Source organism: Calonectris borealis, chromosome Z (assembly GCF_964195595.1).
Source record: "Calonectris borealis chromosome Z, bCalBor7.hap1.2, whole genome shotgun sequence".
NCBI lineage: Eukaryota > Metazoa > Chordata > Aves > Procellariiformes > Procellariidae > Calonectris > Calonectris borealis.
In genome coordinates, this window is record NC_134352.1 from 27,634,678 (window position 1) to 27,652,920 (window position 18,243).

Below are 18,243 nucleotides of genomic sequence, written 5' to 3' on the forward strand. Positions count from 1 at the left end.
ACACTGGTCGAGAGAGTCCCCTGGGAGACGGTCCTGAAGGGCAAAGGGGTCCAGGAAGGCTGGACGTTCTTCAAGAAGGAAGTCTTAAAGGCACAGGAGCGGGCTGTCCCCATGTGCCGCAAGAAGAACGGGCGGGGAAGGCGACCGGCCTGGCTGAACGGGGAGCTCTGGCTGGGACTCAGGGAAAAAAGGAGAGTTTATCACTTGTGGAGGAAGGGTCAGGCTACTCAGGAAGAGTACAGGGATGGCGTTAGGTCGTGCAGAGAGGAAATTAGAAAGGCAAAAGCCCGGCTAGAACTCAACCTGGCCACTGTCGTGAGAGACAACAAAAAATGCTTTTATAAGTATGTTAATGACAAAAGGAGAGCCAAGGAGAATCTCCATCCTCTACTGGATGCGGGGGGGAACGTTGCCACCAAGGACGAGGAAAAGGCTGAGGTACTCAACGCCTTCTTTGCCTCAGTCTTTAATAGTCAGAGTGGTTATCCTCAGGGTACTCAGCCCCCTGAGCTGGAAGACATGGACGACGAGCAGGATAAACCCCCCATAATTCAAGAGGATGAAGTTAATGACCTGCTATGCCACCTGGACGTTCACAAGTCTATGGGGCCGGATGGGATCCACCTAAGGGTACTGAGGGAGCTGGCGGAGGAGCTTGCTGAGCCACTCTCCATCATTTACCAGCAGTCCTGGTTAACTGGGGAGGTCCCGGACGACTGGAGGCTCGCCAATGTGACTCCCATCTACAAGAAGGGCCGGAGGGAGGATCCGGGGAACTACAGACCGGTCAGCCTGACCTCGGTGCCAGGGAAGATCATGGAGCGGTTCGTTTTGAGGGTGCTCACGAGCCATGTCCGGGACAACCAGGGGATCAGGCCCAGCCAGCACGGGTTCATGGAAGGCAGGTCCTGCTTGACCAACCTGATCTCCTTCTATGACCAGGTGACCCGCCTAGTGGATGAGGGAAAGGCAGTGGATGTGGTCTACTTGGACTTCAGTAAGGCCTTTGACACTGTCTCCCACAGCATTCTCCTAGAAAAGCTGGCGGCTCACGGCCTAAACAAGTACACTCTTTCGCTGGGTAAAAAACTGGCTAGACGGCCGAGCCCAGAGAGTTGTGGTGAACGGAGTTAAATCCAGTTGGCGGCCGGTCACGAGCGGTGTTCCCCAGGGCTCAGTGCTGGGGCCGGTCTTGTTCAGTATCTTTATCAACGATCTGGACGAGGGGATCGAGTGCTCCCTCAGTAAGTTTGCAGACGACACCAAGCTGGGCGGGAGTGTTGATCTGCTGGAGGGTAGGAAGGCTCTGCAGAGGGACCTGGACAGGCTGGATCGATGGGCCGAGGCCAACTCTATGAGGTTTAACAAGGCCAAGTGCCGGGTCCTGCACTTCGGCCACAACAACCCCAGGCAACCCTACAGGCTTGAGGAAGAGTGGCTGGAAAGCTGCCCAGAGGAAAAGGACCTGGGGGTGCTGATTGACAGCCGGCTGAACATGAGCCGGCAGTGTGCTCAGGTGGCCAAGGCGGCCAACGGCATCCTGGCCTGTATCAGAAATAGCGTGGCCAGCAGGAGTAGGGAGGTGATCGTGCCCCTGTACTCGGCACTGGTGAGGCCGCACCTCGAATACTGTGTTCAGTTTTGGGCCCCTCACTACAAGAAGGACATGGAGGTGCTGGAGCGTGTCCAGAGGAGGGCAACGAAGCTGGTGAAGGGCCTGGAGCACAAGCCTTATGAGGAGTGGCTGAGGGAACTGGGGTTGTTTAGCCTGGAGAAGAGGAGGCTGAGGGGAGACCTCATCGCGCTCTACAACTACCTGAAAGGAGGTTGTAGCGAGGTGGGTGTTGGTCTCTTCTGCCAAGTAACTAGCGATAGGACAAGAGGAAATGGCCTCAAGTTGCACCAAGGGAGGTTTAGATTGAACGTTAGGAGAAATTTCTTTACTGAAAGAGTGGTCAGGCCTTGGAACAGGCTGCCCAGGGAAGTGGTGGAGTCACCATCCCTGGAGGTATTTAAAAGACGTGTAGATGAGGCCCTTAGGAACATGGTGTAGAGGGCATGGTGGTGTTAGGTTGACGGTTGGACACGATGATCTTATAGGTCTTTTCCAACCTGTATGATTCTATGATTCTATGATTCTATGTTCCTTATGGATGTAGTCTTCTGTCCTGGTTCCGGCTGGGACAGAGTTAACTTTCTTCCCAGTAGCTTGGCGGGGGGTGTGCTGTGTTTTGGGTTTGGTGTGAAAAGAGCGTTGATGGCCCATTGATGGGCCCATTTGGCTGCTGCTGGGTGGTGCTTGCGAAGTTGGGGGGGCAAGTGGGATAGCATGGGCAAATGCCTAGGACGGTGGGCACCGCTAGTGTTCTGGAACTTCATCCCTGAACAAGTGCAGAACCCTGAAAAATTAGTAGAATATTTGGAAAAAATATGCTGTCACCCTGGCCATTCTAGGGAGACACAAATCACTACGATCTGCAGGGGCCGGGCCCACGCCTACCGGGCCCTGTTTAACACCACTCAGAACCCCCAGGGGCAAGGAAACGTCTCTGCAGCTGATGACAAAGCAACAGGCCCTGTGGCTACCCCACCCCCCACGGCAAGCACAGCGACTACCCCACCCCCACGGCAGGCACGGCAGCTACTCCGCGCCCTGCGACAGAGAACCAACCCCTGCCGGTATCAGTCGCCCCTATACAAAAAAGAAAATGCACAAGAAAATCAGCTCCTTTAGTAAGGGATGAAGATGAACCAGGGCCATCACGAGAACAGGAGGAGGAGGAGGCAGAACCCGTAAATGAGATGGTGACCACCCGATCCCTATCCCTGGGTGAGCTGCGAGATATGTGAAAAGACTTCAGCTGTTGTCCAGGCGAGCACATTGTCACCTGGCTGCTCCGATGCTGGGATAACGGGGCCAGTAGCCTGGAATTCAAGGGTAGGGAAGCCAAGCAGCTGGGATCCCTTTCTAGGGAAGGGGGCATTGACAAAGCGATTGGACAAGGGGCACAAGTCCTCAGCCTCTGGAGGCGACTCCTGTCAGGTGTGAAGGGAAGGTATCCCTTCAAGGAAGATGTTAGATGCCACCCAGGCAAGTGGACCACCATGGAGAGAGGTATCCAGTACCTGAGAGAATTAGCTGTGCTGGAAGTGATTTACGATGACCTGAACAACGAGCAGTTATCCAAAGACCCAGATGAAGTCAAATGCACCCGACCCATGTGGCGGAAGTTTGTACGGAGCGCACCAGCGTCACATGCAAACTCATTGGCAGTAATGACCTGGAGAGATGGAGGGGAACAAACAGTGGATTAACTGGCTGGCCAACTCCGGCAATATGAAGAAAGTCTCTCTTCCTCCCTACGAGCCTGTGTCTCTGCTGTGGAGAAACTGTCTCGGGAGGTCCAGCAACTCAAAGAGGATATGTCCTGCTCCCCACCTGCACGGGCCAGTGTCTCAGCCATTAGGACCAAGCGTCCCTCTGCTCGAGAGAGGAGACATTGTGGGTACACACCCCGGGGCACCCTGTGGTTTTACCTGAGTGACCACAGAGGGGACATGAGGAAGTGGGATGGAAAACCTACCTCAGCCCTACAGGCACGGGTACATGAGTGGGAAGGAAAAACAACCACAAAAGGGGGTTCTTCCAGGAAAACTGCTGCTCCAGTCTCCAGTGAGCAGTTCCCCAGACAGAGTAGAAGGGCTGATTCCACTTCCGACCTTAACAAAGGGACTTCTGATTCATACTTACAAGAAGTGGATAGCAAATATGATGACCAGGACTAGAGGGCCCTGCCTCCAGCCAGGTGGAGGAAAGGGACAACCGGGTTTACTGGACTGTGTGTATTCGATGGCCTGGCACATCAGATCCACAAGAATATAAGGCTCTTGTAGACACCGGTGCACAGTGTACCCTGATGCCATCAAGCTATAAAGGGGCAGAACCCATTTGTATTTCTGGAGTGATAGGGGGATCCCAAGAGTTAACTGTATTGGAGGCCGAAGTGAGCCTAACTGGGAGCGAGTGGCAGAAGCACCCCATTGTGACTGGCCCAGAGGCTCCGTGCATCCTTGGCATAGACTACCTCAGGAGAGGGTATTTCAAAGACCCAAAAGGGTACTGGTGGTCTTTTGGTATAGTTGCCCTGGAGATGGAGGAAATTAAACAGCTGTCCACCCTGTCTGGTCTCTTGAAGGACCCTTCTGTTGTGGGGTTGTTGAGGGTTGAAGAACAGCAGGTACCAATCGCTACCACAACAGTGCACCGGCGGCAATACTGCACCAACCGAGACTCCCTGATCCCTATCCATGAGCTGATTCGTCGACTGGAGAGTCAAGGAGTGATCAGCAAGACTTGCTCACCCTTCAACAGTCCCATATGGCCAGTGCGAAAGTCCAATGGAGAGTGGAGACTAACAGTAGACTACCGTGGCCTGAACGAAGTCACGCCGCCACCGAGTGCTGCCGTGCTGGACATGCTAGAACTTAAATACAAACTGGAATCAAAGGCAGCCAAGTGGTACGCCACAAATAATATCACTAATGCATTCTTCTCAATCCCTTTGGCGGCAGAGTGCAGGCCGCAGTTTGCTTTCACTTGGAGGGGCGTCCAGTACACCTGGAACCGCCTGCCCCAGGGGTGGAAACACAGCCCTACCATTTGCCATGCACTGATCCACACCACACTGGAACAGGGTGAGGCTCCAGAACACCTGCAGTACATTGATGACATCATCGTGTGGGGCAACACAGCAGAAGAAGTTTCTGAGAAAGGGAAGAGAATAGTCTAAATCCTTCTGAAGGCCGGCTTTGCCATAAAATGAAGTAAGGTCAGGGGACCTGCACAGGAGATCCAGTTTTTAGGAATAAAATGGCAAAATGGACATTGTCAGATCCCAATGGATGTGATCAATAAAATAACAGCTGTGTCCCCACCAACTAGCAAAAAGGAAACACAAGCTTTCTTAGGCGTTGTGGGTTTTTGGAGAATGCATGTTCCAAATTACAGTCAAATCGTAAGCTCTCTCTATCCAGTGACCAGGAAGAAGAATGACTTCAAATGTTGCCCATGAGCAACGACAAGCCTTTGAACAAATTTAACAGGAGATAGTTCAGGCAGTTGCCCTTGGGCCAATCCGGGCAGGACAAGATGTAAAGAACGTGCTCTACACCGCAGCCGGGCAGAATGGCCCTACCTGGAGCCTCTGGCAGAAAGCACCAGGGGAGACTCGAGGTCGACCCTTAGGGTTCTGGAGTCGGGGATACAGAGGATCCAAGGCCCGCTACACTCCAACAGAGAAGGAGATATTGGCAGCATATGAAGGGATTCGAGCGGCTTCGGAAGTGTTTGGTACTGAAGCACAGCTCCTCCTGGCACCCCAACTGCCGGTGCTGGGCTGGATGTTCAAAGGGAGGGTCCCCTCTACACATCATGCAACCGATGCTTCGTGGAGTAAGTGGGTCGTGCTGATCACACAACGGGCCCGAATAGGAAACCGCAGTCGCCCAGGAATCTTGGAGGTGATCACGAACTGGCCAGAATGCAAAGATTTTGGAATATCCCCAGTGGACGAGGTGATGCGTGCCAAAGAGGCTCCACTGTATGTCGTGGTTTAACCCCAGCCAGCAAATAAACCGCACGCAGCCGCTCACTCACACCCCCCCTCCGGTGGGATGGGGGAGAGAATCAGGAGGGCACAAGTAGGAAAGCTCCCGAGTAATCCAGACCGTCTTCCCCAGCATATTTCTCATATGCACGACAGGGATTTTATCCCCCTCTACAGTATGTAAAAGTTTTGATTGGGCAGGGCCAGTTTGAGTGACAGATTCTCTAGTGTTGACTAAGCAGGTGGCCTTTGCTAAATGTGTGTCCCAATGCTTGAATGTCCCATCGCCCATTGCCCTCAGTGTTGTCTTTAACAGCCCGTTGTATCGTTCAATTTTTCCGGAGGCTGGTGCATGGTAGGGGATGTGATAGACCCACTCAATGCCATGCTCTTTGGCCCAGGTGTCTATGAGGGTGTTTCGGAAGTGAGTCCCGTTGTCTGACTCAATTCTTTCTGGGGTGCCATGTCGCCATAGGACTTGCTTTTCAAGGCCCAGGATGGTGTTCCACATGGTGGCATGGGGCACAGGGTATGTTTCCAGCCATCCGGTGGTTACTTCCACCATGGTGAGCACGTAGCGCTTGCCCTGTCAGTTTTGTGGGAGTGTGATATAATCAATCTGCCAGGCCTCCCCATATTTATATTTCAACCATCGTCCCCCATACCAAAGAGGCTTTACTCGCTTGGCTTGATTGATCGCAGCGCATGTTTCACATTCATGGATAACCTGTGCAATAGTGTCCATGGTCAAGTCCACCCCTCGATCACGAGCCCATCTATATGTTGCATCTCTTCCTTGATGGCCTGAAGTGTCATGAGCCCACCGACCTATAAATAATTCACCCTTATGTTGCCAGTTCAGATCTACCTGAGCTACTTCAATCTTAGCAGCCTGGTCCACCTGCTGGTTGTTTTGGTGTTCTTCAGTGGTCCGACTCTTGGGTACGTGAGCATCTACGTGACGTACTTTTACAGCGAGGTTCTCTACCCGGGCAGCAATATCTTGCCACAATGCGGCAGCCCAGATGGGTTTACCTCTGCATTGCCAGTTGTTCTGCTTCCGCTGCTGCAACCCCCCCCACAGGGCATTTGCCACCATCCATGAGTCAGTATAGAGATAAAGTACTGGCCACTTTTCTCATTCAGCAATGTCCAAGGCCAGCTGGATGGCTTTCACCTCTGCAAACTGGCTCGATTCACCTTCTCCTTCAGCAGTTTCTGCAACTTGGCGTATAGGACTCCATACAGCAGCTTTCCATCTCTGATGTTTTCCCACAAGATGACAGGACCCGTCAGTGAACAGGGCGTATTGCTTCTTGTTTTCTGGCAGTTTGTTATACAGTGCCCTGGTTCCAGCTGGGACAGGGTTAACTTTCTTCCCAGTAGCTTGGGGGGTGTGCTGTGTTTTGGGTTTGGTGTGAAAGGAGCGTTGATGGCCCATTGATGCTTTGGCTGTTGCTGGGTGATGCTTGCACCGGGAGGGGGGAGCACAGCCGGGGTGGTGGACCCAGCTGACCAATGAGGTATTCTATACCATGTGACATCATGCTCAGTATAAAAACGGGGGGGGGGGGGGGGGGGGGGGGGAGGGGGGGGCTCGCCCCCGTTCGTGACACGCGGGTCGGTGGTCGGTGAGCAGTTGCACTGTGCATCGCCTGCTTTGTGTATTCTGTTATTGTTGTTGTTCTCATTGTTATTCTTACTGTTCTACTTCGTTTTATTTCAATTATTAAACTGTTTTTATCTCAACCCGGGAGCTTTCCTACTTGTGCCCTCCCGATTCTCTCCCCCATTCTACCGGGCAGGGGGGAGGGGTGATCGAGCGGCTGCGTGCGGTTTATTTGCTGGCTGGTGTTAAACCACGACATCTTCATATCAGTGTCAGATCCTGAACATTCCTTTTCCCATATTTCAGCCAGATAGCTCATGCTGTAAAAAACATGTAACTAATACAGTGTTGTTCTGGGGCTGTTAGCTAAGATTGCTGCATTCCTTAGTTCTTAGACACTTTATAATTCATTGCTGTGGCTTAATCAACATGAAAATGTTCAGCCTCATATCAGCAGTCTGATACCTGCAGTCTAAAGTCTGATGATGTCATCAGAAGAACTTTGGAATTTCTCTTGTGCTGCATATGGGGCAATGCAATTTTGAATATGACACACATCAAGTGTCAGGTGTCTAATTGTTGTTAAATCAAAGCAGGCAGTGAGATGCAACGAGAGGCAAGCCTAACATCATGTGTATGCATCTTTCCCAAATAATGATCATAGGTACAGCTTCTATATTTTGGAGTTGCAATACGCACAAGAAAATTCCTATGTTCAAGCACAATGATAGTGTTGGGGTAGTTGGGCTTTCATTCAGCTTTTACCACCCTGAGCTAGTGGCCCATACACATCTGAAATCCCTTTTTCTGGTCTTCTGAGGAGACGTGAGCTAACTAACAGGCTTAAACATATTTTGTCACCATAGATGCAAGTGGCAAGTGAGAAAGATTATAGCTTTTCCACACCAGAAAATATGGTCTTGCAGAGAAGCAGAGATCTGTTTTCTGTCTGTTCTCTTAAAAGACCTTGGGAAAGCCAGCTTTGCATAGACCAGCTAAAAGTCTGGGCTTGGTGCCAGACTTTTTTTCTAAAAGAGGAGAAGCGTATGAGTATCTCTCTATCAGATGAGCAGCAGAGGTGTGTAAGATGGCAGCAAGGCTATAGCGTCTTCCTTCTGTGTAGAGAACAGTCAGTTTCTAATTCTGCCTTATATTTTAGAACTTTAGTACCTGTTACATAAAATCATTTTCAGAAAGTTATGCAAATGGGGTAATGACAGACACTCAGTACCATATGGTGCCATTTTCATAGTGAAAGCATAAAGCATTTTCTTTCTTTCATCTTATTTGTAAACTTTGCCAGGATGATTCTTGTTCTTAAAAAAAGAAATAAATTCTTTCCCTACTGTATGCAGTAGTCAAACCAACCAAGGCATTTGTGTGAATTTTCTGCTATTTCCTTCCTCGTTCTTACCTCAAACACTTTTTAAGATACATTTGAGGTGTAGAATGTTTTAATTAATGTTAATTAGCTTTATGTCTCGAGCTGAAGCAAATGAAAAGATCGTTTTGCTAAGTCTCTGTTTCTACACTGCCTCTCATTTGCGTAATCTCACCCTGGACCTTCCAGGTACTGAGATAGAGTAATAATGATATGAATAATGAAAATGACATGTTAACAGTGTTGAAATCTTAGCCATTTTAGAAAAAAAGAAACATGGGAGAAAGGTAGTTCACATGTCGTTTCCTAAGCAATTAATTTTGAGATATATATTTTGTTTTCTTTCCCAGACCCTGCTGTCCACTATAAGGCATTTTGTGTTCAAATAAGCTGAGATCTATGGGATAATTTTCTGAATTTTAGACTACTGCTTTTGGACAGTTTTATGAGTTTATAAACATTATTTTTTTGCGTGTATTCTTGTCCCTTTTGAAACTATAGATCTGTACCACATTGTGCAGTGTTTTAAAATGAATCTTAATAAAACATAATTTCCAGAAGGAGCTCTGGCAGAAAAAGCAAAAGATAAAGTTTCAAAGTTTAACTGTACAGCACAATGTTAACTTATATAACTGTTTCCCAGTTTTCATGACAAATAATAATACCTAACATGAGCAGGCTGAAAGATTACTCAGAAATCCTGATTTGTTTGTCTGTTGATTGAAAGAAAATTGGTCATTAAGTACTCAGTTGTCCATTGGAAATGTTCCTAACTGTGGAATCTGTAGGCAAAATCATAGAGTGGAAAGAATAATTGTTTTAAGTACTCACAGCACACAGTCTGAAAGAATATTAGACCATTTGGTGTTATTAAATCCCTTTGTGGGCTAGCAGTCCTGCTGTGCACAAGTGCTTATTTTTAAAAATAGGCACTTGTGTGGCACAGCTAGACATGAAGAGGAAAAAAGACTTTCAAGTTCTAAACAACCTAAAATTTCTTCCCTGTGATTCTGTGAATATTTATTTTTTTGTGTGATGGATTTTGTGTGATTTTTGATGTAGCTCCATCACTTGAAAAACTGCAGCATGAATGGGCTTTATAGTAACTTGATATTATTTTCTCCCATTACTGGGGTTAGAAGTATTTTATAAAAGGAAACTATTGTAGCTGATTAAAGTGTGTTAGGGATCATACTGAGGATAGAAAGGACGTATTTTCTTTCAATGCTTCCCAGATTTTATTCTGTGAAGGGTACATAATGACTAGCTCCTGGATGAGGAAGTTACTGCTTTATATCAAGTTTGTCATGGTGCCACAGGATTTGATGGGCTTTGGACATCTAGATTGTCCCTTTGAGACTAACATTAGGTATCAGTGAGCTACTTTTTTGTTCACCAAGTAGAACTAATATTCTGGGAAGGAGGCATTGATTTCAGTATCTTTTGGATTTCACTGTGAGGGGGTAAGTCTCTAACAGCATGTAGAATGAGCAGAAAAGCAACTGGTTTTAGTACCTAAATTATGGTATATCAGGTCTTTAGATTTGCATGAAAAAGGTGTGCTTACACAGGTACGTGTGTTGGCAGCACTGCTGCCATAGCCTGACCACTCTAGAATTTCATCACCATCCTTGCAGCCAACAGTGCTGCTTTTTTTTTTTTCCCTTTCAATCCTCTTCTGACAGTCCTAACACCTCATTTCTTTAAGTGGCAAGTTCACTATTTACACATTCTCACAGTGCTGTGGCTGTTAAGTGATGCTGTTTTCTTAGACATTGAGAAAGTATAAGGAGAGGATTACTTACTCCAACTCTAATAAATAACAAATTAATGCAGTCATATAAGAATAACTTGGGGCAGTGAAGAAAGGATGAGAAAAAGAGCACTAACTATTCATCATACAATAAGAGGGGTAGTTTTCAGTGTTGAAGAAAAAAAAACAAAGGGTGTCTTTGGGAATTCTTTTGGGAAAAATTGGCACCTTGCTAGAAGAACAGGTACATGAGTAGGAAAGCTATTTCTAGAATCTATAAATGTTGAAATTTCTTAGAAATTGCATAAAGTTGTTGGAAGGAAATAAATGGAAACTAAAGCTAGTTTTTGATAGATAGCTTAGAGAATAAAATACTGGTTCAGCCAGTAGGGACTACTGATCAGAGGCTTGGAAGTCTTTCTAGCCTAAGTTAGGAAACCTTCCAGTTTCATAAAACCACAGAAATCAGAAATGGAAAAGGACTCTTAAGTCATTTAGTTGCCTCCTGCCAATACTCCCTAATGTATTTCTGATCTTGACTGCTTTCTCACATCTAATTGGAAAAGATTCAAGTGACAGAACTCTCATTGCTTCCCTTGGGGTGAGGGGTTTTAATTGATCTCATGGTGAGAAAATTACTTCTTAGGGTGCAGGAAGTAGTTCTTAAGAACGTGTCCTGGTAACTGATAGAGATTTGCATAAAATCTCATTGAGAAGGCAAAGCTTCTTAATGTACTTTCGGAAATTCAGTAGCGATGTTACCTCTTTGCTTCATATTCACCAGGAGCTGAAAGCTAGCATGTGTATAGAGCATGCTATCTTGTGCAGTCATCTTACCCTGCAATCATAACATTCACTTTTGCAGGAGCGCAGTGGCACCATGTTGTCAGGGTGCAGAGGTGTATATCCTTCCATTTAGATTTCTGGCAGGGACTAGATAGCTGCATGCTGCTAGATTTAGAACTTAACTAAACTCATGTAACATAAGTCTATAAATAAAAAACTGTATCACACTGCAAATCAGATTCAATCCTTCATATAAAACTCCTACGGAATTTAATGGGGATGAGGCTGTGGGAAGCAAAACAGCCTCAACTCAGAAAATTTTTACTGAATGCAATGTATTGAGATTTATTAACTTAAACTTCTAATCACTGATTCAGGTATTGAGAAAAAGGAAACAAACAAAAAAAAACAATTAAAGAAACACTTAGGGAGACAGTTTTGTTCCCTCTTTCCCAGGCTCAACTTCAGTCAAACACCTCCCCTCTCCCCCTCCTAGTCTCACCTTCCCTTGTTTTCACTGCCTGTTACATTTACCCAACCCAATCCCTTTGGTGCGGCAGCGGGCAGCCTGGGAGCCTGGGGTAGCATATGTACTTTGTGTACGACACTCCTTGCTTCCTACTCATTTTCCTCCTGCTCCAGAAAGGGTCATCCATGGGCTGCAGTTCCTCCGTGGGTGTCCATGTCCTGGCGTGGGCCGCCCTAAGCTGCAGTCCTTCAGGAATGTCCCTGAGTAATACTCCTGTCCTGGAGTGTCTCCTTTCAAACATGTGTCTCCAGCTCTGTCCCCAGCAATGTCTCCTTCCCTGTGCCTCCTCCCTTACTTTCCCCCCTCGCAGCTGCAACTTTTTCTTAAATATGAGTGTGAGCAGGGGCTCCCCTGCCTGGCTGCAGGGGATTTTTGTGGGAAATGGGGTTTTGACAGTGGTCTGAGAGACATCTGGAAACATCTGTGATTGGCACTGGGCAGTTCCTGGCCATGTCCCAGGCAGAGCACCCTGCAGTTCCTTGCTAGGGTGCCCCATGCAGTAGCCAATAGGATTCTGTAGAAACTGCGACGAGGCTGGCATAGTATCTCTTTTATGGAGCTTCCAGTGCCATAGACCAGTTTGAAAATTAAGCTGAAAAATGTATTCTCTATTAAAGATCCTGGTAAGCTATTCCCTACACACACATGCTTTTTTCACACATGCCCATGCGGCTGGACGACTTGAGGAACATTGCTTCTATTTTTCCTCTTCTCCCTTTGCATATCAGTGCCCTGGTCTGAGCAGAAATACCTTGATAAAAGCATAGAACATAGTATTGGGATTCCCATGGCAGTTGCTTCTGCTTTAGAGCAGCACTGTCTCTAGGATACTCATTGCTCTCTGAGGAAACGTGTGAGGTTGCAGACACCGAGAAGTACTCCCCATTTCTAAAGGTAGTATTCAGAACTTTAGTAGGCACTACTGGAGTACTGTTGGATGGGAAGCATAGGATTTGTATATGGAAATAGTATGTTAAATATGCACCCTTCTGCACCTTTATCAAGAATACCACAAGGACTTAATGTAGAAGTTCCTGCTGCATTGAAGGTACACTACTGCATATTATGTACTTCTGGCATTATGAGATATGGAATTCCAGTTCATATTTGTAATTGAACTGCTCTAAGAGGGCCAATGTTTTTTGGTGCTGCTGAGTTAATTTACTGTAATTACGCAAGTCACTTCTGAAACCTGATCACTCCTTAGTTTTCAGACTTTCTCCCTTTTTTTAAACTGACTGATTCAGAGACTTACTTGGTGCTTCAAAGATTTTGCAGCTGAAGAGAGAGTTTTTCTCTTAAATTCGTGCTCATGGCAATAGGACTCCTAAGCTTGCACTTTGTCTTAGTTTCTCAGAGACTGGATCGTGCATTATGACACTTGTGTAGTTAGCTGAATTTCAGTCTGCTAGCTGAAGAATAGTCATTATGATTTTGATTTCTTTTTAATAGCATTAAGAACATTTTCAATTAAAAGAAAAAATAAGGTTTATTTTGTTTTCTAATAAAAGTAATGGCTATGATTTTGCAGCTGAAATATAAAAAACTGAGTAGCCTGGATCTCCCAAGCTTCACTGGTGCTCTTATTAAGTAGTACACTGAACATTATAGACCTGTTAAAAGGGTTAGCAAGAATCAGCTTGTATGCGCTTTAGACACCTACAGTACATACTGTGGGTAAATATGACAATTCTGATGAGATGTTATGAAAAGCTGCATTACCCTCCCAGCAAACTGATAACCGGCTAATTTGTATTTTTGAGGTGCTTGTAGGACTTGGTACTGTGTAATCTGTTTTCCTTTGGGAAGTGTATTTCATACAGTGTGATGCCAGATACATGTAAGTGACTGTGCTTTCCTCAAAATAATGCTGAAGACCAAGAGCTGCAGCATATTCATAGCAAAATAACACGTAAATCCAATGAATCTTCAGGGATTTCAGTAGAGGCCTGGTCATTCTTTTTTAAGATTTTTAAAAACAGACAGAGGAATCTCCCTGTTAAATGCATTTCTATGCATTTTTGTGAAATGGCGTATTGTCAAATAAAACAGTTGTTGTGGTTCGGCAATATCATGCTTTCAATATAAATGTCTGCTGGGATAATATGTACCCATTAGGTGGGATCTGCCTATGCCTCTTAACAATTCTTCATTACAATAAGACTGTGGAAGAGTGGGATTGTGATCAGCAGGATGCTGTTCTGACATTTCAAGCATTACACTGTGCCTTCTTTAACTGGTATCAGCTGCAAATACCAGCCAGCCTTACTGAGGACTTCAGTGCTCCAGTGACAAGACATAACTCTGGCCGGTGTTATTCAATGGGGAAGAGCCCAACCCTACAGAATGCTAATAGTCTTTGATTCCCTTTTCTAAGCTCCTGTTGTCAATTTCTGTATGGTAGAGCTTGAAAGATGTCTTGATCCAAATTTAGTTAGCCTTTTGAGAAATTTATTCATAAGATAAGCTAGTGACTGGATTTTTGACATGGTGCCAGCTGCTGGGGCTTCATAGTGCATCTCAGCACTATCAAGTGCCAGAGCAAACCATCTAGCACATGAGAGAAAATACAAGCTATATATCTGATCATATAATGATGCTTATTCTTAGGAGCCTGCAGGGTAGCTTATAGATGGAAATTTTTCTTTAAACTATTCTTGTTTCACTTTGAATCATATTTGAGCAGCTTCAAAGCTCCAATGTGTAGGACAGCTGAAGAATAGCAGAAAAAGGCATCTTTTTGACTTTCTGGAAAGCCCTTTCATAAACATTGTTCAGTGCCTAAAATATTGTGGTGATATACTGAGATTTTTACCACTCTTCAGGGTAATCCTCAGATGTGTAATAAAAAATGTGTTTGTAAAAGCAGTATACAAGTAGCTACATGCTGTATTTAGCTTTCCTATTTTCCTATAAAGCTTCCTCCTAGCTGGACTCATTTGATGCAGTAAGCCCCATCTCTTTTGCTGGGTCACTGACTTTCTGACTGTTTTTATTTCATTGAGTGGCTTTATTGGTATCATTTGCATTCACTCAGTCTTTTACAATAGTGGCTGTTAACTACCATCAGTGACTTCGCATCAACGGAAGTCTTTTTTGGATGATATGATGAATGAACTCACTTTGAATGAGGCCTGAATTACAGCTTGTAATTTGAGGGGGACTTACCAACCATTTCAACTTTATAATGATTCTATTAGAGCTGTGTAGTCATTCCATATAAATTGGATTTGACCCTTCTCCAGAATTTCTCTATACCAGATCTGGTTTTGTTGTCTTAAAACAAAAAACCCCAAATGCTAATATCTTCAGCATGTTAAAGTTTCTCTGCTTTTGTTCAGACCTCCAAGAATTAGTTAAGGATTAGAACTTTCAGTATTTTCTGAAACTTCTGTCTTTTGAGACTTCCAGTAAGATGCTGTTCGTTGTTTCCTGTCTTAAGTCTTCAGTACATGTTGTTTTGCTGTTCTAGGCTAATAGAAAAACAAGGGTAGCCTTCAACAGCTTTTATTTATCCACATTTCTTCAGCCTGTTTCCTTTTCACTACATTCCAGCTAGAAAGAATTAATTTGAGAGGAAATCTGGGGTGTAAAAACTGTGAGAAGGAATTGTAGAAATAGATCTCTCCAGAATGACAGGAAGATAGAAAGAGCTAAGTGGAGAAGTGAAAGACCAAAAATCTGCAACACCTGAAAAATGAGTACATACTGGGGACAGAGAGTTGATCTCAAGCCAGACCATTTGATTTCCCATTTCCTTTAGTCACTATCAGCGGTTGGGAGCCTTTGACTGTGCTGGCATCAAGCAGGACCAGACTACAGTTTTCCTGCCAAGGCATTGAATTTATTTAACAGAATAAGCATGGTGTGTGGTACAAAAAGACTGCAGTCTCCTAAGTGATTAATTTATAGTTCTGTCTGACCTGCCTGTCTGTCCTTAGATAATTTGGACTTAGAAGTTTCTTTTCTTGCATTTGCTTTCTTTCAGCAGTTTAAGAAAAGCTATTAGCTTGTGCTTGTTAACTTGGAACCCATATTGTTTAGCTGGACACATGCTTTGTTATTTATCCCTTTAACTGTTTTCTTGATGATCTGTCAGACTTTGCTGAATTTGTGAAACGCACCACATCTCAAAAGCTGCAACAACCTAACCAGGAGCCTAAACAGATAAACTCAATCTTCATTTCCTTATTTCACACTTCAGTGTGAAAGGTGACAAAAAACACTTGTACCATGTCCTCATTATGTACATATGTGGAGAGCTGTGCAAGCTTTCCAAAAGAGTAAGAAACCCCTCTGGCTGTTACAGGAACTTGTAAAGTTTGGCTTATCATTTAATGCTAAAGAAAAACAGGTCGCAATATTCATGTTCATATTTCATTGAAAATACAGTGTAGTCAAAAGAAGTAATTTCCATTGGTCTCAAGAGAGTCCCTAGTAAATAGCTAGAATCAAGTGAGGAGCTGGCTGACAGGTGATCTTTCAGTCCCATAGAATCACACTCAGCTGGCAGTAGTTAGAACAACCCCAAAAAGGTACTGAGAGAATCTGTGTTGTGAGGGATCATGAGGATGAAAGGAAAGAAAGAGAACCATATTGGAAATATCTTCATTGCCTGATCTATACTTCAGGTTTCTTCTTTCCACTTTCAGTGGTAACAACATAGACTAGAAGATACATGACAGCAAATTATTAAAATTCAGGGCTTTAAAAACTATTGCTTCTGATTTGTGTGGTCTTTTTGAGTTTTACTAATGGACAACATTTTTTTTCTTCTTTAGAAATGCTTTAAATGGAAGAAAATCTTCACTGGCAATGGCTATCAGTAAGAAGGAGAAGTTCTACTGGAAGGTCTTTTCTTTAGTTGCAGTTAAATGAGACTGATTTAAAGCATAAGAACTTCCTCTGTCCTGTAATCACCTCAGCAATTGTGCAGGTGCAACCGTTTGTGAGACTTCACTGACATGATTTGCATTAAAAGTAATCTGTTTTCTTTGTTTGTGTTTTACAGTACATTTTTTTACCCAGATAATTTCAATGACACAATTGAATATATCATTTTGCAGCCAAACTCAGGGACTGGTGAAGTGAAGCCCTTGGTGAATTGGAAGGAAATTTCTTGAACTGGCTTTGCTGTTAAAACTAGAATCCTATGTAAATATAGTCTCCCTGACTCTTCATTTATACTTTCAGTCCTGCCTGTCAAGGGGTCTTATGAGCAGGTACCTCCTCCAGCAGCCCTGGCCTAGGACTCCCTCCTGCCTGGCTGCGGGGTCCAGCTCAGTGTGCTATGGAGACACAGACACGCACACGCACACACAGACATACATGCACACACATACAGACACAGACACATGGACACACACACACACACACACACACAAGACATTGACATGGCCGGTCACTCGCGCTGCCACAGAGGAGGCACTCCGACAGCACCCCCATGGAGGGCAGACAGCCCAGCCCCCTCCTCCTCCTGGGCTGGCAGAGACAGAGGGTCACTGGTGCAGCACACACGGGGGACTCTCCAGGTTCACAAGCACACGCACACACGCGCACATTCGCGGATCTCCCGAGTACCGGCATGGCCCCTCTGCCTGCCTGGCACCCCTGCCCTGATCCCGGGCCCCCTTGCCTTCCCCACGGGTCCCCGACTCACCGGCTGGTCCAGCTCGGTGCTCACTGCAAACACGCAGCACTCACACACTCGCCTCACAGCACCCCACACTCGTGGGTCCCCCTGGGCACACCAGCACAGACCCTCTGCCCCCCTGAGACCCCTGTCCTGACCCAGGGTCCCCTACTCGCCAGCTGGCCCAGCTTGGAGTTCGCTGGTGATTACCCACACACACCGGGTTTGGGGAGGATAGAGACACTCACCCCTCTCCAGCTGCCAGTACTGAGCCCCTCACTCACGTCAGTGCCCCCCAGTAGCTGTTTTCCAGGACACACACTGTTCCCACCCCATGGTTAATGCCAGCCGCTTGCGCTGAGACCCCCCGCTCGCATCAGCACAGTCCTGGAGCGCACACACCCCCAGTTTGACTCCAGCATCTGGCACCCAGTTTGCTCATGCTGTAGCTCCCAGTAGCTGGCACTCATTAGCAATTCAAGGGACAATTACAAGCTCATTTTAGACCAAGGCCTTAGACAGCTTGATCAAAAAACCTAAGCAGCTTACATTGATTTTATGTTCTTATGTTTGGAGACAAATATATGCCTAGTATAAGTGCACGGATCTCTAAAGTGAGGTATATAGGAGACTATCTTGGACCACAGTTATTCCTTCCTCTGTTAGGAAGCAAGCAACAGAACTTAAGTCTCTTTTTATTATATCAGGAAGTGCTTAAATGTATTAAATCATTTTTCATAGAACCATAGAATAGTTTGGGTTGGAAGGGACCTTTAAAAGTCATCTAGTCCAACTCCCCTGTCATGGGCAGGGACACCAGGTTGCTCAGAGCCCCATCCAACCTGACCTTGAATGTTTCCAGGGATGGGGCATCTACCACCTCTGGGGGCAATCTGTTCCAGTGTTTCACCTCCCTCATTGTAAAAATTTCTTCCTTATATCTAGTC